The following is a 22956-nucleotide window of genomic DNA, read 5'->3' on the forward strand; positions in this document are numbered from 1 at the left end:
ACCATTTTATAATTTTAGTCAGGGTAGGCAGTGCCTACCTTGCCTACCCTTACGGCACGTGCCGGTGACGTAGGCAGTGACACGCGGTCGCGCGCGGAGCCCCAGGATTTTGAGGTGTACAAATTCTTCACGCGCCATCTGTGTGACGCGCAAATGACGCCCAAGTGGGACAGGCCCTTTGCTTACAATTGTAACCTGGCTACATTGTGTGAGGACTAAAAGAAGAGTTGCTGCAGGCTGCCACCTCTATTCATCATCTCGGAGGTGTGACTCATCTCTAGTTTTCCCTCAACAAAAGATAAAACAAGAACCTACATCTCCCACTCAACACTTCTTTGATCAGTGTGTAACTGGGATTCAGCTGTAAAAGAAACACTTGTGTTTATACAGCACTTTTCATTATGTCTGCTCATCACAACGTATTTTTCTGATGGCAAAGCATATTTTGTAGGGTAGTCAATTTGTAATGCAGGAAATGTGGCTGCCACCGTTCATGTGAGCTGTTGTTAAACACCAGTGACAGAAATCGATCAGAGAACTGATTTTAGCTGAGCTGGCTGAGAGATTAAAGTCAGACAGCTCCTTTGCTCTCATTCAAAACAGAGCCGGGGGATTTTGACATCTGCCATGGAAGTCAAATGGGAACCTTGCTTTCGCATTTCATCCCAAAGACAGCACCAAGCTGTGCAGCCCTTCATCAACACTTAAATAAGATGTGAGGTTAAAGTTTGATAATCAGATCACCGCATTAGGATTTAAAATAATAAGCCCTGACTGCGAAGTCACGCACACGCGCACACGCGCACACGCGCACACACACACACACACCTGGTCCAAGGGGTTTGACTCCATCCTCAGGGAGATAGGTGTTTAGGCATAATGGCAACAAAGTTCACTCTTTGTGTTCTTTAGGCTTTTTACCATTGCTGTTCAAAATGGCAATTAAGCGACCTTTTCACGGGGCGACTTGACGCAAGAGTTAACCGGAGTTTAACATCGTGGGAACCTCGTGCGATAACAGTGCGGCATTCGTGGACCACCGTGGACCACCGTAGCGCTAACGGCAGGTCATCGTGTAACTTGGTCACTCGGGAGAAAATTCAAGAAAGTTTGAATTTCTCCAAGAGTGACTTGTACACTTGTGGTTGAGTATTGCAACATTATATGAACGTAGTGGCCAGTGCGATATCCGTAATAACTCTTGCGGGTACCGTGGGAACTCCTGCGAACGGTGAACCCGGAAGCTGGACAGAGGGAACAGAAGGTGAGTAAAAATTATCTTATGTGGGATTGAATTTAAAAAATAAATAAAAATAAAGATTTGCATCCGCATATGGACATCAACTTATTCATGAGTTATGTTAATGAGATTCAAGAAAATAACTATAATCTTTAAAAGGGGCTTTAAAAGGGACTTTACTGAAAGGTTACGCATTTTTATGGTCCGTGAGAAATTTTTCACATGTACTTCTTTGAGAGATACAGGTCGGAGTCCTTGGGTCCAGGGGTCCGGAACGCTACCAATCAATGTTGTACAGAGACCCGTGTAAGGAGTGAACTGCACATGCTGGTTTAAACCGAAGACAGACACAAAAAGCTGGAGTAACTCAGCGAGTCAAGCAGCATCTCTGGAGAAAAAAAGCTGATGTTTCGGGACGAGACACATCTTCAGACTCAATTCCGATTAGGCTGTCTGAAGAAGGGTTCCGGTGTTGGGGGAGTCCAGAACCAGGGACCCAGTTTTACAGTCTACCGTGGGAACTCTTTAACTCAGTAAAGTAAAGTAGCCTTTATTGTCATATCAGCGCACAGGCAGCAGTTGACTGTTGCTCTATTCAGTTTCCCAGGGGGTCGGGACGGGACTGGAGTTGGGAGAGAAAGGTGGGGGAGTCGAGGGAGAGGAGGGGGAGACAGATGGGGGTGTCTTCATTTACTGACGGCGGGTGTCTGTCACTGAAACAGGCAGGTGAGATTTCACATCCACCTTGTGTGTGCCTCTCTCTCTCTCTCCCTCCCTCTTACACAGGCTGAGAGACTCTGCCTCTGTGAGTGTACGTCTCTTTCTCCCCCTCTCCCACACACAGTAAGACCGAGGTACTGTGCTCAGTCGATCTGTGTCTCCCACATACACAGTAAAATATGTCTCCAAATGAGCCAATTCAACCAAGGGAGGATATATATAGTTTGTGAAAAAAAAAGTTACATCATTTGTGTCACGTGTAGTTCACGATGTTCATTCAAGATTTAACGGGAAAGCTCGGGAAACGGACAAGTCACTCGCACAAATAGCAGAAATGCCGAGTACCGTGGGAACTCTTTATCTACTGCCGTTATATCGTGCGAGACTCGTGCTGGAGCACGACCTCTTCACTCTGGTGACATCTTGCGTCAACTCGCCCCGTGAAAAGGCCGCTTTAACAGATGTTGAGCTATCAAAAGAACCTCCTTTCTGAGTGCAGTAAACTCTGATCACCAGATGCACTAAATGTTAAAGGAAACTTTACAGCCAAATACACTGTAAGCTCCCCTTGGAATGTGATCACGGCCATTGACAGGAGGCAAGGCTGGGTCAGAGCCTCTCATACTGTCACAGCTTGGGACTTTTAATGGCTTATAAATGTTTCTGATGTAAAAGCAAGCAATAGTGCTGAGGAACAGGCCATTCAGCCTGTGATGTTTGCACTGGCCATGATGCCACATTAAACTAATCCCATCTGCCTGCTCATGTGATGGTCTAAATGTTTTTAAACATTGCTATTATATCTGCTTCCCCTGGCAGCAGGTACCAGACCATGACCTCCCTTTGTATAAAATAATTGCCTCAGAAATCTTCTTTAAGCTTTCGCCACTCACCATAAACCTCTAGCATTTGATGCTTCTATGTGGTACAAAGACTCCAACCATTAACCCTATTTAAGCCTTTCATAATTTTGTATACATTTTTCAAATTACCCCTCAGCCTACAACGCTCCAGCGAAAGCAAACCAAGTGTATTCAGCCTCGATTTTACCTGTAATACTTTCGAAATCAGGCAAAATCCTAGTGAACCACTTCTGCACCCTCTCCAAAGCCTTCTTTCTGTAATTCAATAACCAAGACTGCAAAGGTTTATATATATCTGCAACATGATTTCCCAAATTGTATACTCAATTTTATACTCAAAGCCCTGACCGATGAAGGCAAATATATCACAAGTCTTCTTTACCACTACATCCGCATGGGTGCCATTATCAGGGAGCTATGTACTTGCAAGCTGAGATCCTTTTGTACATCAATGCTTCTGAAGGTTCTGTCATTCTCTGCACACTTTAATTTTGCATTTGACATCTCAAAATGTTCCAACTTGTCGGGATTAAATTCCATTTGCCATGTCTCCGCGCAAATTTCCAACTGATATTCTGGGACATTTATAAAGTTTTGGAAATGAAATTAATAATAACAAAATTATAATTTACCAATTTTTAACATATAAAAACACATTAAGAAAACAAGAAACGATTCAAAATATTAAAATAGACAATAGACAATAGGTGCAGGAGTAGGCCATTTGGCCCTTCGAGCCAGCACCGCCATTCAATGTGATCATGGCTGATTATCCCCAATCAGTACCAAAATAATTAGAAACAAATTAAGTTATCTCACTGTGCAAAGACAACAACCTTGGCCTCAGTGTCAGCAAAACAAAGTACCCAGTCATCAGGAAGTGGGATAGCATATGCGCCAAAAAATCACACGAACGCCTCTGCTTCCACAGAAGCCTAACGAAATTCAGCATGTCTCCCATGGCTCTTACAAATTTCTACAGCATAGAAAGCATTCTGTTGGGATGCATTATAGCTTGGTATGACAATCGTTCTCCCCAGGACTGCAAGAAATTGCAGAGAGTAGTGGAGGCAGCTCAGTTCATCATGCAAACCAGTGTCTCTCTGATCAACTCCATTTACACTTCACGTTGCCTCAGGAAAGAACCAACATAATCATGGTTCACTCACCCCCTGGTGATTCTGCTTTCTCCCTTCTCCTGTCAGGCAGAAGATACAAGGTTTGAAAGCATGTACCACTTGATTTGAGAACAGCTTTGTCCCTGTTGTTATCAGACTGTTGAATAGACCTCTAATATGCTAAAGATATATTCAGATTTCCAAATCTACCTCATTGCTGCTCTTGCATTTATTTTCATCTGCACTTTGTCTGTAGCTGTAACATTACAATCTGGACTCTGTTTCCCTTCTGCACTACCCGTTGTACTCATGTATGGTTTAATTGTACTCATATTTGGTATGATTTGCCAGGATAGCGCCCAAAACAAAAATGTTCACTGTATCTCTGTACACGTGATAATAATAAACTGATACCAACACTTGCTTGAGTATCACTGGTAATATCTGAGAGAGAATAAGAGTTAAAAAAATAGGAGCAAATGTAGGCTATCTTCACTTTGAATCATACTTTAACATTAATAAAGATCAGGCTTATTTGTATCACACCATTCTCAAGCTCTATCCTCGTATCCCTTTACTCCCTTGATGTCCTTTAATATGGTGTTAATCATTTGCCGCACTGTTTTCTTTGGAGGATATTAGGGGATCCCTTACCACAAACACCTTTCTCACAGTTCAGTTAAATAATTAGCACCTTTCTGTTTTAGTTCTTGGATATATTGCCCAAACGGAGAATGCTGATGACATAGCTACTGACTTGGAAGTTACTGAGCCCAGCAAATTAACACAGAGATGAGATGAGATGATTGCTGAAAAACCTAGAATACTGATTAAATTTCTAATAATATTAAATCAGATCTCTGGCATTGAAAGGATTTCAAAAACTTTCCCCAGCAACTTCTCCTGATTATTTGAGCAGTACTGATTCAATAAATGTTATTGTACAAAATTCACAAAAGCATAGGAACAAAGAGGACTGAGATGTTTTAAATATACATGAACTGCCTGATTTATATAACATGTTCTGACAGCCACATTTGGCCTTTAATCTCCGGTAAGTTTAATCGACCAATGACACTTTTCTTTATCCCATGAAATTTTCATTTTCCTCGAAAGAAGTTAAGGTGCATTATGTAACATGCCACAGGGTCAGTCTCAGGAAAAGAGTAAGTTAATCAAATCTCTGGTTTTCCGTGAAATTATTGCCAGAGAAAAATGGCCCAACAAAAGAAAATATCTAGTTACTTTTTCTCATTTTTGTCCAACCTTTATTCATTTGTCACATTTCACAGAAGTAAGTTGAGAAAATCAGCTTTTCTAGCACCCAATCCTTTGTTTGAACAACACATTACAAAATGTAGGTTTCCACAGCAATGAATCTTTCCACAGCATTAGCTTTGTTCACTCTTTCTTTTTCAATTTGGAGGTCCCGACCTTCTCACGCCAACAGCAACAACAAAAAAAGTTGCCACTGAGAGTCAGCCTTTGCTTTCGAGTGACATGGTTAGCACAGCAGTCCAGCTATCTAATAAAGTTTCTGCAAATGCTAGCCAGACGCTGGGAGATAAAACAGCCAAGCGGTACCGCAGTTGAAAATGTGGTGAGCGTTAGATTAGAAACTCGTAGCACGCAGCTGTCAGGTTTATCGTACTGAAAAAGCTTGTTTTAATAAGAAGGAAGAGAGATTCCTCTCCAGTGTTCCACATGTCTGAGTGTTATAAAAACACAAGATATCTGCACAGTTACGAGGGGCTGCTTAGTGCTTATATCCCCCAATTTATTAAAATTGCCACTCTGCCATTTGTGAAAATCAATCCTCATGAGTGAGCAACAGATGGTATCAGTCAAACTTCAAAGTCAATTTTTTTTTCTTTTTGAACTCACTTTTAATGCTTCAATCATTTGTTATGCTGCAGATCACATGATGCTGCGCATCAACTGAGATGCGCAATGCATTAATCGGGCAAGGTTGCTTCTTAGTTGTATAAACTACAAAACAGGAACCTCTCCACTTTTTATGAATTCTTGTTCATTGTACAAAATTAGTTTTGGCATGAAGCTTACGCTTTCCACAAACAAGTGAGGCTTAAAATTATCAGTAGGTTACCGGTTGAAATCCATTTCCTGCATGGAGATTCAAGGGCTTATGTAGGGTTAAACCTTGGCCAGTATTTTGCAGTTCTGTCTCAGATGCAGGGATTTAAATATTTTCACTTTTGGAGAATCATTTTTAAAAGGCACCTGTACATATACATCAATATGTCTGTGTCCTTAGTACACTTAATAATTATTTAATGGGGTTGTCCATATCACTGCTGGCAACCATATAACCATATAACAATTACAGCATGGAAACAGGCCATCTCGACCCTTCTAGTCCGTGCCGAACACGTATTCTCCCCTAGTCCCATATACCTGCGCTCAGACCATAACCATCCATTCCTTTCCCGTCCATATAACTATTCAATTTATTTTTAAATGATAAAAACGAACCTGCCTCCACCACCTTCACTGGAAGCTCATTCCACACAGCCACACAGCTGAGTAAAGAAGTTCCCCCTCATGTTACCCCTAATCTTCTGTCCCTTAATTCTCAAGTCATGTCCCCTTGTTTGAATCTTCCCTACTCTCAGTGGGAAAAGCTTATCCACGTCAACTCTGTCTATCCCTCTCATCATTTTAAAGACCTCTATCAAGCCCCCCTTAACCTTCTGCGCTGCAAAGAATAAAGCCCTAACTTGTTCAACCTTTCTCTGTAACTTAGTTGCTGAAACCCAGGCAACATTCTAGTAAATCTGCTCTGTACTCTCTCTATTTTGTTGACATCCTTCCTATAATTAGGCGACCAAAATTGTACCCCATACTCCAGAATTGGCCTCACCAATGACTTGTACAATTTTAACATTACATCCCAACTTCTATACTCAATGCTCTGATTTATAAAGGCCAGCACACCAAAAGCTTTCTTTACCACCCTATCTACATGAGATTCCACTTTCAGGGAACTGTGCACAGTTATTCCCAGATCCCTCTGTTCACCTGCATTCTTCAATTCCCTGCCATTTACCATGTACGTCCTATTTTGATTTGTCCTGCCAAGATGTAGCACCTCACACTTATCAGCATTAAACTCCATCTGCCATCTTTCAGCCCACTCTTCCAACTGGCATAAATCTCTCTGTAGACTTTGAAAATCTACATCATTATCCACAACCCCACCTATCTTAGTATTATCTGCATACTTACTAATCCAATTTACCACACCATCATCCAGATCATTGATGTACATGACAAACAACAGTGGACCCAACACAGATCCCTGTGGCACCCCACTAGTCACTGGCCTCCAACCTGACAAACAACCATCCACCATTACTCTCTGGCATCTCCCATTCAGCCACTGTTGAATCCATCTTGCTACTCCACCATTAATACCCATCCATTGAACCTTCTTAACCAACCTTCCGTGAGGAACCTTGTCAAAGGCCTTACTGAAGTCCATATATACAACATCCACTGCTTTACCCTCATCAATTTCCCGAGTAACCTCTTCAAAAAATTCAAGAAGTTTAGTCAAACATGACCTTCCAGGCACAAATCCATGTTGACTGTTCCTAATCAGACCCTGTTTACCCAGATGCTTATATATATTATCTCTAAGTATCCTTTCCATTAATTTGCCCACCACTGACGTCAAACTAACAGGTCTATAATTGCTAGGTTTACTTTTAGACCCCTTTTTAAACAATGGAACAACATGCGCAGTACGCCAATCCTCCGGTACTGTTCCCATTTCTAATGACATTTGAAATATTTCTGTCATAGCTCCTGCTATTTCTACACTAACTTCCCTCAATGTCCTAGGGAATATCCTGTCCAGACCTGGAGACTTATCCACTTTTATATTTCTCAAAAGTGTCAGTACTTCCTCTTCTTTGAATCTCATGGTTTCCATAGCTACTCTACTTGTTTCCCTCACCTCACATAATTCAATATCCTTCTCCTTGGTGAATACCGAAGAAAAGAAATTGTTCAATATCCCCCCCATCTCTTTTGGCTCTGCAGATAGCTGTCCACTCTGACTCTCTAATGGACCAATTTTATCCCTCGTTATCCTTTTGCTATTAATATAGCTGTAGAAACCCTTTGGATTTACTTTCACCTTACTTGCCAAAGCAACCTCATATCTTCATTTAGATTTTCTAATTTCTTTCTTAAGATTCTTTTTACATTCTTTATACTCCTCAAGCGCCTCATTTACTCCATGCTGCCTATAATTATTGTAGATCTCTCACTTTTTCCGAACCAAGTGTCCAATTTCCCTTGAAAACCATGGCTCTTTCCAATTTTTACTATTTCCTTTCAACCGAACAGGGACATAAAGATTCTGTACTCTTAAAATTTCACCTTTAAATGTCCTCCATTTCTCTTCCACATCTTTCCCATAAAACAAACTGTCCCAACTTACTCCTTTTAAATCCTTTCGCATCTCCTCAAAGTCAGCCTTTCTCCAATCAAAACTCTCAACCCTAGGTCCAGTTCTGACCCTCTCCATAATTATATTGAAACTAATGGTATTGTGATCACTGGTCCCGAACTGTTCCCCAACGCATACCTCTGCCACCTGACCCGCCTCATTTCCTAACAGGAGGTCCAGCACCGCCCCTTCTCTAGTAGGTACTTCTATGTATTGCTGCAAAACAATTTTCCTGCACACATTTTACAAACGCCAACCCATCCAGCCCATTTACAGAATGTGTTTCCCAGTCTATGTGTGGAAAATTGAAATCTCCCACAATCACTACTTTACGCTTACTGCTAATAACCATATAACCATATAACAATTACAGCACGGAAACAGGCCATCTCGGCCCTACAAGTCCGCGCCGAACAATTTTTTTCCCTTAGTCCCACCTGCCTGCACTCATACCATAACCCTCCATTCCCTTCTCATCCATACGCCTATCCAATTTATTCTTAAATGATACCAACGAACCTGCCGCCACCACTTCCACTGGAAGCTCAATCCACACCGCTACCACTCTCTGAGTAAAGAAGTTCCCCCTCATGTTACCCCTAAACTTCTGTCCCTTAATTCTGAAGTCATGTCCTCTTGTTTGAATCTTCCCTATTCTCAAAGGGAAAAGCTTGATCACATCAACTCTGTCTATCCCTCTCATCATTTTAAAATTAGATGGTATCTGCAATCTCCTTACATATTTGCTCTTCCAATTCTCGCTCCCCATTTGGCGGTCTATAATACAACCCTATAAGTGTAGTTACCCCTTTCCCATTTCTCAGTTCCACCCAAATAGCCTCCCTAGACGAGCCCTCTAATCTATCCTGCCAAAGCACTGCTGTAATATCTTCCCTGATAAGCAATGCAACACCTCCACCTCTTGCCCCTCCAATTCTATCACACCTGAAGCAACAAACTCCTGGAATATTTAGTTTCTAATCACAGCCCTCCTGCAACCATGTTTCACTGATCGCCACAACATCATACTTCCAGGTGTCAATCCAGGCTCTAAGTTCATCCACCTTTCTTACAACGCTCCTAGCATTAAAATATACACATTTAAGAAACCCACCCTCTCTTATTTTCTGTTTATTGCTTTTACTTCTCTCTCACCTACATTTTGGGTCAGAGTGCTACCATTCTCTGCCTCCTGCCTCACACACTGACTGCTAGCTTTCCCAATTTGAATCCCTCCCCCCAACCATACTAGTTTAAAGTCTCCCCAGTAGCCTTTGCAAATCTCCCCACCAGGATATTGGTCCCCCTCGAGTTCAAGTGTAACCCGTCCTTTCTGTACAGGTCGCACCTTCCCCAAAAGAGGTCCCAATGATCCAGAAACTTGTATCCATACCCACTGCACCAGTCCCTCATCCACGCATTTATCCTCCACCTCGCTCCATTCCTACTCTCACTGTCGCGTGGCACAGGCAGTAATCCTGAGATTGTTACCTTTGCAGTCCTTTTCCTTAACTCTCTACCTAACTCCCTAAATTCTTCTTTCAGGACCTCTTCTCTTTTTTTACCTATGTCATTGGTACCTATATGTACCACAACCTCAGGCTCCTCTCCCTCCCATTTCAGGATTTCTTGGACACGTTCAGACACATCCCTGACCCTGGCACCAGGGAGGCAAACTACCATCCGGGTCTCCTGTCTGCGTCCACAGAATCGCCTATCCGACCCCCTGACTATAGAGTCCCCTATTACAATTGCCCTCCTCTTCTTTTCCTTACCCTTCTGAGCAACAGGACCGGTCTTTGTGCCAGAGGCCCGGCCGCTGTCGCTGCCCCCAGGTAGGCTGTCTCCCCCACCCTTACTCAAACATGAGTACTTATTTTCAAGGTGTACAGCCACCGGGGTACTCACCAGTCCCTGCCTCTGCCCATTGCCCTTCCTAACTGTGACCCAATTTTCTGTCTCCCATTGTCTTGGAGTGACCACCTCCCTGTAACTCCTTTCTATGACCTCCTCGCTCTCCCTCAGCAGACAGAGGTCATCGAGTTGCTGCTCCAGGTTCCTAACGCGGTCCCTTAGGAGCCCCATCTCGACGCACCTGGCGCAGATGTGGACGTCTGGAGGGCACTCAGACTCCATGACCTCCCACATCTGACATCCAGAACAGTAAACTGCCCTGGCCCTCATTCTCCCCCTTATCCGAATACATTAAAGCCTTACCCGGGATACAAGCCAATCAGCTGCTTCCTCTAGTCCGTTCGACCAATCAGAGGCTTCCACCAGCCCCCTTAATTTGAAGTGTGATCTGCGAATGGAACATTGCAGATTTTGGCTCCTCCCTCACCAACGGCTCCTGGGCCTCTGTTGAAACAAGCCCCGCGATGGGTTTTACACTCACCGCACGGACGTCGCTCCTCCCTCACCAACGGCTCCTGGGCCTCTGTTGAAACAAGCCCCGCGATGGGTTTTTGAACTCACCACACGGACGTCGCTCCTCCCTCTGTAACGGCTCCTGGGCCTTAACTCCCAGAATCCTTAACTCCCAGAATCCTTAACTCCCAGAATTGTTAACCTGAAAGCAGAAATGTAAACCATATAACCATATAACCATATAACAATTACAGCACGGAAACAGGCCATCTCGACCCTTCTAGTCCGTGCCGAACACATAATCTCCCCTAGTCCCATATACCTGCGCTCAGACCATAACCCTCCATTCCTTTCCCATCCATATAACTATCCAATTTATTTTTAAATGATAAAAACGAACCTGCCTCCACCACCTTCACTGGAAGCTCATTCCACACAGCTACCACTCTCTGAGTATAGATGTTCCCCCTCATGTTACCCCTAAACTTCAGTCCCTTAATTCTCAAGTCATGTCCCCTTGTTTGAATCTTCCCTACTCTCAGTGGGAAAAGCTTATCAACGTCATCTCTGTCTATCCCTCTCATCATTTTAAAAACCTCTATCAAGTCCCCCCTTAACCTTCTGCGCTCCAAAGAATAAAGCCCTAACTTGTTCAACCTTTCTCTGTAACTTAGTTGCTGAAACCCAGGCAACATTCTAGTAAATCTCCTCTGTACTCTCTCTATTTTGTTTTAAAAAAACGGGGTTGCTCCTCCTCGCAGACTCAGACTCCATGACCTCCCACATCTGACATCCAGAACAGTAAACCATATAACCATATAACCATATAACAAATACAGCACGGAAACAGGCCATCTCGACCCCTCTAGTCCGTGCCGAACACATAATCTCCCCTAGTCCCATATACCTGCGCTCAGACCATAACCCTCCATTCCTTTCCCATCCATATAACTATCCAATTTATTTTTAAATGATAAAAACGAACCTGCCTCCACCACCTTCACTGGAAGCTCATTCCACACAGCTACCACTCTCTGAGTAAAGAAGTTCCCCCTCATGTTACCCCTAAACTTCAGTCCCTTAATTCTCAAGTCATGTCCCCTTGTTTGAATCTTCCCTACTCTCAGTGGGAAAAGCTTTTCCACGTCAACTCTGTCTATCCCTCTCATCATTTTAAAAACCTCTATCAAGTCCCCCCTTAACCTTCTGCGCTCCAAAGAATAAAGCCCTAACTTGTTCAACCTTTCTCTGTAACTTAGTTGCTGAAACCCAGGCAACATTCTAGTAAATCTCCTCTGTACTCTCTCTATTTTGTTGACATCCTTCCTATAATTAGGCGACCAAAATTGTACCCCATACTCCAGAATTGGCCTCACCAATGACTTGTACAATTTTAACATTACATCCCAACTTCTATACTCAATGCTCTGATTTATAAAGGCCAGCACACCAAAAGCTTTCTTTACCACCCTATCTACATGAGATTCCACTTTCAGGGAACTGTGCACAGTTATTCCCAGATCCCTCTGTTCACCTGCATTCTTCAATTCCCTGCCATTTACCATGTATGTCCTATTTTGATTTGTCCTGCCAAGATGTAGCACCTCACACTTATCAGCATTAAACTCCATCTGCCATCTTTCAGCCCACTCTTCCAACTGGCATAAATCTCTCTGTAGACTTTGAAAATCTACATCATTATCCACAACCCCACCTATCTTAGTATTATCTGCATACTTACTAATCCAATTTACCACACCATCGTCCAGATCATTGATGTACATGACAAACAACAGTGGACCCAACACAGATCCCTGTGGCACCCCACTCGTCACTGGCCTCCAACCTGACAAACAACCATCCACCATTACTCTCTGGCATCTCCCATTCAGCCACTGTTGAATCCATCTTGCTACTCCACCATTTATACCCAACCATTGAACCTTCTTAACCAACCTTCCATGAGGAACCTTGTCAAAGGCCTTACTGAAGTCCATATACACAACATCCACTGCTTTACCCTCATCAATTTCCCGAGTAACATCTTCAAAAAATTCAAGAAGATTAGTTAAACATGACCTTCCAGGCGCAAATCCATGTTGACTGTTCCTAATCAGACCCTGTTTATCCAGATGCTTATATATATTATCTCTAAGTATTCTTTCCATTAATTTGCCCACCACTGACGTCAAACTAACAGGTCTATAATTGCTAGGTTTACTCTTAGACCCCTTTTTAAACAATGGAACAACATGCGCAGTACGCCAATCCTCCGGCACTATTCCCGTTTCTAATGACATTTGAAATATTTCTGCCATAGCCCCTGCTATTTCTACACTAACATCCCTCAATGTCCTAGGGAATATCCTGTCCGGACCTGGAGACTTATCCACTTTTATATTTCTCAAAAGTGTCAGTACTTCCTCTTCTTTGATCCTCATAGTTTCCATAGCTACTCTACTTGTTTCCCTTACCTCACATAATTCAATATCCTTCTCCTTGGTGAATACCGAAGAAAAGAAACTGTTCAATATCTCCCCCATCTCTTTTGGCTCTGCAGATAGTTGGCCACTCTGACTCTCTAATGGACCAATTTTATCCCTCGTTATCCTTTTGCTATTAATATAGCGGTAGAAACCCTTCGGATTTACTTTTACCTTACTTGCCAAAGCAACCTCATATCTTCTTTTACCTTTTCTAATTTCTTTCTTAAGCTTCTTTTTACATTCTTTATACTCCTCAAGCACCTCATTTACTCCATGCTGCCTATAACTATTGTAGATCTCCCTCTTTTTCCGAACCAAGTGTCCAATTTCCCTTGAAAACCATGGCTCTTTACAATTTTTACGATTTCCTTTCAACCGAACAGGGACATAAAGATTCTGTACTCTTAAAATTTCACCTTTAAATGTACTCCATTTCTCTTCCACATCTTTCCCATAAAACAAACTGTCCCAATTTACTCCTTTTAAATCCTTTCGCATCTCCTCAAAGTTAGCCTTTCTCCAATCAAAAATCTCAACCCTAGGTCCAGTTTTGTCCCTCTCCATAATTATATTGAAACTAATGGTATTGTGATCACTGGACCCGAACTGTTCCCCAACGCATACCTCTGCCACCTGACCCATCTCATTTCCTAACAGGAGGTCCAGTACCGCCCCTTCTCTAGTAGGTACTTCTATGTATTGTTGCAAAAAACTATCCTGCACACATTTTACAAACTCCAACCCATCCAGCCCATTTACAGAATGTGTTTCCCAGTCTATGTGTGGAAAATTGAAATCTCCCACAATCACTACCTTGTGCTTACTACTAATATCTGCAATCTCCTTACATATTTGCTCTTCCAATTCTCGCTCCCCATTTGGCGGTCTATAATACACCCCTATAAGTGTTGCTACCCCTTTCCCATTTCTCAGTTCCACCCAAATAGCCTCCCTAGACGAGCCCTCTAATCTATCCTGCCAAAGCACTGCTGTAATATCTTCCCTGATAAGCAATGCAACACCTCCACCTCTTGCCCCTCCAATTCTATCACACCTGAAGCAACGAAATCCTGGAATATTTAGTTTCCAATCACAGCCCTCCTGCAACCATGTTTCACTGATCGCCACAACATCATACTTCCAGGTGTCAATCCAGGCTCTAAGTGCATCCACTTTTCTTACAATGCTCCTAGCATTAAAATATACACATTTAAGAAACCCACCCTCTCTTATTCTCTGATTATTTTCTTTTTCTTCTCTCTCCCCTACATTTTGGGTCAGAGTGCTACCATTCTCTGCCCCCTGCTTCACACACTGACTGCTAGCTTTCCCAATTTGAGTCCCTCCCCCCAACCATACTAGTTTAAAGTCTCCCCAGTAGCCTTTGCAAATCTCCCCGCCAGGATATTGGTCCCCCTTGAGTTCAAGTGCAACCCGTCCTTTCTGTACAGGTCGCACCTTCCCCAAAAGAGGTCCCAATGATCCAGAAACTTGAATCCATACCCACTGCACCAGTCTCAAATCCACGCATTTATCCTCCACCTCGCTCCATTCCTACTCGCACTGTCGCGTGGCACAGGCAGTAATCCTGAGATTGTTACCTTTCCAGTCCTTCTCCTTAACTCTCTACCTAACTCCCTAAATTCTTCTTTCAGGACCTCTTCTCTTTTTTTACCTATGTCGTTGGTACCTATATGCACCACAACCTCAGGCTCCTCTCCCTCCCATTTCAGGATTTCTTGGACACGTTCAGACACATCCCTGACCCTGGCACCAGGGAGGCAAACTACCATCCGGGACTCCTGTCTGCGTCCACAGAATCGCCTATCCGACCCCCTGACTATAGAGTCCCCTATTACAATTGCCCTCCTCTTCTTTTCCTTACCCTTCTGAGCAACAGGACCGGTCTTTGTGCCAGAGGCCCGGCCGCTGCCGCTGCCCCCAGGTAGGCTGTCTCCCCCACCCTTACTCAAACACGAGTACTTATTTTCAAGGTGTACAGCCACCGGGGTACTCACCAGTCCCTGCCTCTGCCCATTGCCCTTCCTAACTGTGACCCAGTTTTCTGTCTCCCGTGGTCTTGGAGTGACCACCTCCCTGTAACTCCTTTCTATGACCTCCTCGCTCTCCCTGAGCAGACAGAGGTCATCGAGTTGCTGCTCCAGGTTCCTAACGCGGTCCCTTAGGAGCCCCATCTCGACGCACATGTGGACGTCTGGAAAGCATTCAGACTCCATGACCTCCCACATCTGACATCCAGAACAGTAAACTGCCCTGGCCCTCATTCTCCCCCTTTATCCGAATACAATAAAGCCTTACCCGGGATACAAGCCAATCAGCTGCTTCCTCTGATCCTCTTCCACCAATCAGAGGCTTCCACCAGAATCCTTCTCTGGAAGTGAGATGGAACGTTACAGATTTGGGTATACTTACAGCTCCAGGCAACTCCTCCTCTCACCAACGGCTCCCCGGGCCTCTGTAGAAGCAAACCCCGCGCTGTATTTATACTTACAGCTCCAGGCAACTCCTCCTCTCACCAACGGCTCCCCGGGCCTCTGTAGAAGCAAACCCCGCGCTGTATTTATACTTACAGCTCCAGGCAACTCCTCCTCTCACCAACGGCTCCCCGGGCCTCTGTAGAAGCAAACCCCGCGCTGTATTTATACTTACAGCTCCAGGCAACTCCTCCTCGCACCAACGGCTCCCCGGGCCTCTGTAGAAGCAAACCCCGCGCTGTATTTATACTTACAGCTCCAGGCAACTCCTCCTCTCACCAACGGCTCCCCGGGCCTCTGTAGAAGCAAACCCCGCGCTGTAAACTGCCCTGGCCCTCATTCTCCCCCTTATTCGAATACAATAAAGCCTTACCAATACAATACAAGCCAATCAGCTGCTTCCTCTGGTCCTCTTCCACCAATCAGAGGCTTCCACCAGACTCCTTCTCTGGAAGTGAGATGGAACGTTGCAGATTTGGGTATACTCACAGCTCCAGGTAACTCCTCCTCGCACCAACGGCTCCCCGGGCCTCTGTAGAAGCAAGCCCCGCCCTGTTTTTATACTCACAGCTCCAGGTAACTCCTCCTCTCACCAACGGCTCCCCGGGCCTCTGTAGAAGCAAGCCCCGCGCTGTTTTTATACTCACAGCTCCAGGTAACTCCTCCTCGCACCAACGGCTCCCCGGGCCTCTGGACTAGTCCAGGAATCCAACCACCAACATTACCTACTTTTCCCTCTACCTTAGCCAAGCCCCTCCTTGCCCAGATCAATTGAAGGAAAGAATAAACCTACAAGCTTAATTACACTTGTTTAAAATATGTAAATAAGGCAAAACACAAAACGATACGATATGATACGGTACAGTAGAACTTTATTTATCCCAGGATGGAAATTGGTCTGCCAACACAAGATACATGAAACATGAAATTAAAGTAACGAGTGGGAAGTCCAGGATTGGAGATGTGCAAAGATTTGGGGGGGTGGGGGGGGGGGGGGGGGGGGGTGGTCAGTGTACCACACGACAGATGGGGGAGGAGTTGAACAGTTTTGACAGCCACAAGGGAAAATAATCTCTTGTAGCATTCTGTGCTGCATCTTAGTGGAACCAGTCTGTAGCTGAAGGTGCTCCTCAGGTTGACCAGTGTGTCATGGAGGGGGTGAGCTGTATTGTCCAAGATACTCCGCAGTTTGTGGAGCATCCTCCCCTCCATGACCACCTCCTGTGAATCCAACTCCACCCCCAGGATGGAGCCAGCCTTCCTGATGAGCGTCCGCAGCCTTTGGCCTGCCACCCCAGCACACAACACCGAATAAGATGGCACTGGCCACGACCGATTGATAGAACTTCTGCTCTTACTGCAGACATTGAAAGAGCGAAGCCTTATCAGAAAGTACAGATAACTCTGTCCATTCTTATACAATGCTTCAGCATTCCTGGACTAGTCCAGTTTTGTGTCCACGTAAACTCCAAGGTACTTGTATTCCTTGGTGTACACTGGAAGATCTAGCCAGTCAAGCAACATTTGTGGAGGCATTAAGTGTATGTTGACACTTTGAGGTGAGACCTTGCATAAGGACTGAGAGGGAAGACGAAAGATCACTGGTGGTATGAGTGAGGGATAGGAAAATGGCTCATAGGAGATAGGTGGAACCAGATGGGTAGGGGATGAAGGACAAATTGAACCAATTGGGGGAATAGGAGAAGGGAGTGATTGGAAAGGTGAAAGAATGAAAAAAAAAAACTAGATGGCCAAGTGAGTGTGTGTGGGAGAAGAACACCAGAATATGGGTTGCCTGAAACTGGAAAATTCAATGCCCATATCATTGGGTAGACCAGGCAAGTGGAATACAAAAATGTTCATCCAATTTGTGTTTGGCCTCTCTGTAACATATAAAGGCTAAGGACAGACAGGTCAGCATGGGAGTGAAAAAGTGAGTTAAAATAACATACAACCAGAAGCTCAAAATGACTATTTGCCACTCAGAATGTTGATCTACACCTTTGCCTCCAGAGATGCTGCTTGATACATTGAATTACTCCAGTGTTCTGTGTTGTTGTTCCAGATTGCAGCATCTATAGTCTTTTTTTTAATTTTATGTTACAAGAGCATGGGCAGATAATAATAATTTTTTATTTTATTCACTCCAATTTTCTGGGGCCGATAATACTGAAGTTGACAGTACTTGTGATTGTAATGGAGAAAATCATATACCATGTTCTAGTCCTTTATTAAAGCTGTTCAGCGTGGTAATGCAGAAGTTATTTTCAGACAAACCTGTCTCTGTACCTGTTAATGCTGAAAGAATTGACATAACAATCAATCTGCTCATTCCCCATGAACATTGGCAGAAAAAAGTTAAGGCTGCTGCATTCAAAAGTAAGCGATTTTTTAAATGTTAATGTCAAATAGCCTCTCTGCCCCAGAATATTTAATTTCCCAGAGTGTAGTCTCAATGCTCCGATGTTAATTGGTGCTGGAAATTTAAAATACATTTATTCTACTTTTACTGTTACTCTTGTCTTTCACAATTCCGCCTGTCTCTCTGTCTCGATCTTGCTTTCTGAATATTGTTTAAATCTCATTTACATTTCATCTCTTAAACGTTCTGAATGAGACTATAGGTGAAGGAGAGTGGGTAGATTGCATAGGGCTTGAGATGAATGAATTTTGTGCTGGTCCTGCCAAATTAACCTGCCAAGCCGAGTTACCACACCACCAGGAGCTTCTTTCCTGCAACTATCAGGTTCTTAAACAACCCTAATCCTACCTTGGCAATTGAACACAATGCAACACCTCTGGTCCTATCATGGACTTGCTTTCTAAATGTGTATTTTTGCACTATGTCATGCTTTTTTGCTCATTCTTTTCCTTTTCACCATCATGTTGAATTTAGATGTAATTTATGTATAATTCATGTCTGTGTGTTGTCTAATAACATGTGCCTATTCAGCTGCTGCTGGCAAGACTTTTCACTGGACCTGTATCTCATCATACTTGTGCATATGACAATAAATTGGACTTGACGCCCATAATATGTACGTCACATTTCCCAGATGCAGCCATCCACATAGGTTGTCTTTCATGTAGCTTTGCCTTTAGCACCTAACTACAACTGCTGAGGGTGTACAGAGGTTTTAAAAAGATCGGGACAGGTTTGGAGAACATGGAGGTCAATCTCTGGTAGCGACTGAAGTGCTGAAGAGATCAGAAACTGAGAATGTTTTAATGCTAGAGTTGTGAAAGATCAGAAGGTGGGGTCATGGCAGATATGAAGAGTGAGAAGCTGCTCAGGTATGAGAGTCAACAGTGTTTTATTGCCATATGTCACGGGTAGAACAATGTAATTCTTACTTGCAGCAGCACAACAGAATATGTAAACATAGTACACTGTAAACAATTTAATAAATGAGAGAGAAAAAAAATATCTGTGTTTGTATGTATACACTTGGTGGGGCGAAGGGTAGGAGAGAAAGAGTCAGGGAAAACAGAAAAATATTTATTCCATGGATTTTCTCCCCTTTCACATTTCCTAAGGATCACAAAATCTACCTGAAAGGGTCAAATTTAAAATGCTGGTTGATTCTAGGGCATAAAGTTATATCATAATATTGAAATAATAGGGCATATAGATACATTATAATATTGAAACCGTCATCTCTCCTTCTACATGTGCATTAATCACTCAGTCCAAATAATGCCTCTGTTAAAACTGGAATTGGCCCTCGCATGGGTCCTCTTGGTACCCCACAGCTCTGCTTTTGCACCCCCTCCCCCCAGTCTCAACAGGGACAGAATCCCCCTAATCCTCACCTTCCACCCCATCAGCCGTCGCATACAGCACATAGTCCGCCAACATTTTTCCCACTTCCAACTGGATCCCACCACTAGCCACATCTTCCCATCGCCACCCATTCCTGCTCTCCGCAGAGATCGTTCCCACTGCAACTCCCTGGTCAACTCACCCCTTCCCACCCAAACCACCCCCTCCCAGATACTTCCCTTACAACTGCACCACCCGTCCCTATACCTCCTCCCTCGACGCTGTCCAGGGACCCCAACAGTCCTTTCAGGTGAGGCAGGCGTTCACTTACACCTCCTCCAACCTCATCTACCGTATCCACTGTTCCAGGTGTGGACTCGTATATATCAACAAGACCAAGCGCAGGCTCGGTGATCGATTCGCTGAACACCTTCGCTCAGTCCGCCATGACCTACGCGATTTCCTTGATACTAAACACTTTAACTCCTCTCCCATTCGCACACTGACCTTTCTGTCCTGGGCCTCCTCTAACGTCAGAGTGAGCCCCAAGGCAAATTGAAGGAACAGCACCTCATATTTTGTGTGGAAGCTTACAACCCAGCGGTATGAATATTGATTTCTCTAACTTCATGTAACCCTTGCTTTCCCTCTCGCTCCCCCACCCTAATTCTCTGACTAGATTCACTATGCTGATTAATTTTACTGTTTGTATGCCTTGTTGTCATCTTCCCCTCAGCCAACAATGAACCATTGTACATTTACGATCATCGTCTGCTTTGATCTATTGTTTTCACACCTTACCCTTCCATATCTCTGTGACTCTCAGTTTGAGAAAGGATCTCGCCCGAAACATCACCCATTCCTTCCCTCCAGAGATGCTGCCTGTCCCACTGAGTTAAGGGCCTGTCCCACTTGGCCGTCATTTGCGCCTCATCTATGCGTCATATGAAAAATAGGTTGACGCGTCGTGATGCACGACGTTGCACTCAAATTACGCGTCATCACGCGTCAACACCGCCATCTGGTGCGCATGACGTCATTAAAATACCCTGCGGCGTGCGGCAGGACGTTGACACAAGGACCATGACGTAACCATGCATCACCATGCGATATACATGAGACGTCGGGACGCCAGCGTATGATGCCAATGCGTCAGCGTGCGTACCCAATGCGTCAGCGTGCTTACGCGATACGTCACACAGGTGGCGCACGAGGATTTTGTTCCTGTACTAAATCCTGGAGCGCCACGCGATACCGCGCGTCACCGCATACGATTCCACACCTCACCATGCGCAATGCATGCGCAATGCATGCGCACCCCATGCGTCACGACGCTTCAACCTAATTTAAATATAACGTGTAAATGAGGCGCAAATGATGGCCAAGTGGGACAGGCCCTTTACTCCAGCATGATTTATCTATCGTCGGTGTAAACCTGCATCTGCAGTTCATTCCTTGGCAAAATTGGAGTTGCACAGGTTGCCTATAGATCAGAATCAGGTGCAAGATTGTTAATATTTTTGCTGCGCATCTGATTCTGCCTTTTATGCATCAATGAGTATTCAATCTGAATGCTGAGCCTTCAATGTTGACTTTTTTTTTGCATATTGATTTTTAGAAATAGTCGATTAGAAAGATTCTTAATGCTAAATTCATGAAAGTAGGTGAAATTTGAACAAGCTCCCTGCTAAATTCAGATCAGAAAATATTAGCTAAAACCCTGGCAAGAAGACTAAGTAAATATGTTAATAAATTAACACATTCTGATCAAACTGGGTTTATACCCAAGAGACACTCGTTCAACAACTTGAGACGTCTGTTTAATATAATGTACTCACATAGAACGATAAAAGAAGACTTATCCATTATTTCATTAGATACAGAAAAACCATTTGACTAAGTAGAATGGAACTATCTTTTTACAGTATTGCAAAAATTTCAATTAGGAAAAAACTTTATTTCATGGATAAAGTTGCTATATGACAAGCCGACTGCCAGAATACTGACTAATCAAATACTCTCACCTAAATTTCTGCTATCCAGGGGCAATAGACAGGGGTGTGCACTATCCTGTTATTTGCCCTTGCAATTGAACCTTTGGCAAAAAGTATAAGAGTACATCCGAATATTCATGGCTATAATACTAAATATTCTAATAATAAAATATCATTGTATGCAGATGATGTACTACTATATATCACCAATTCCCAAGTTATCATTCCAAACATACTAAATCTTATGGAGGAATTCGGTTCCTTTTCAGGCTATATAATACACTGGAACAAAAGTGAAATGATGTCAATAAAGCCTCAAGAACCAACACACCTTCTAAAATTCCCTTTTAGAATTGCTACGGAAAAATCAAATATCTTGGAGTTTACATAACTAGAAAATATACTTCTCTATTTTAAGCAAACTTTCCACCATTAATTCCCAAACTAAATGCCCTTATTCAATTTTGGAAAACGCTTCCGATTTCACTCATAGGTAGAATAAATGCCATAAAGATGATCTTCCTTCCACAAATCCTGTACCTATTTCAATCAATACCGATTTATCTCCCTAAAATTTTATTCAAAAAACTCGATTCTCTGATCACAGACTTTATTTGGGATTATAAAACACACAGAATCCATAAACGACATCTATGTAAACCCAATGAAACTGGCGGATTGGCTCTCCCCAATTTTTTGTACTATTACTGGGCAATGAATATTAAAAACATAAGCTATTGGATGGACAACATATGCCAACAGGTAAACTGGTTAATAATGGAGAGAGAAGATTGTTCGCCCTTTAATATAGGCGCGATTCGTCTCTCTCCACTAAATCTGAAGAAAACAGTATATGAGAAAAATCTGATTATCCATAGTACCCTACGAATCTGGAAACAAGTGAAGTCAACCCTTAAACTGAGAAATGTATCTTTTCTCTCACCAATCGCCAATAATCCCTTGTTTATGCCGTCTATGTTAGACAAGACGTTCACATACTGGGAAAGATTAGGAATTAAAAAACGGGGAGATCTTTATGAGACGGGAACTCTTCTCTCATTTCAAGAATTACAGTCGAAATATCATCTGAAAGGTAGCCAATACTTTAGATATCTTCAAATACAAGACTATCTGAAATCATATACCCAAGACTGTCAATATATGATTCCAGACATACTAGACGAATGCAGGAATAGAAACTCAGATTCAAATAAGTTAATATCGTACCTTTATAATACCCTTTTAAATATACAAACCCCATCGTCGGAAGTAATTAGACGAGCTTGGGAAGATGAACTCTTTTTAAAATAGAGTTTTAAACACTAACAATTTAAAAAGGCAGATGGGAGTCTTCTATATATACACACTATTCTCTTAACATTAGGCATTCGCTAATACAATTTAAAATACTGCACAGACTTTATTATTCAAAG

Source organism: Amblyraja radiata, chromosome 1 (genome assembly GCF_010909765.2).
Source record: "Amblyraja radiata isolate CabotCenter1 chromosome 1, sAmbRad1.1.pri, whole genome shotgun sequence".
Classification (NCBI taxonomy): Eukaryota; Metazoa; Chordata; class Chondrichthyes; order Rajiformes; family Rajidae; genus Amblyraja; species Amblyraja radiata.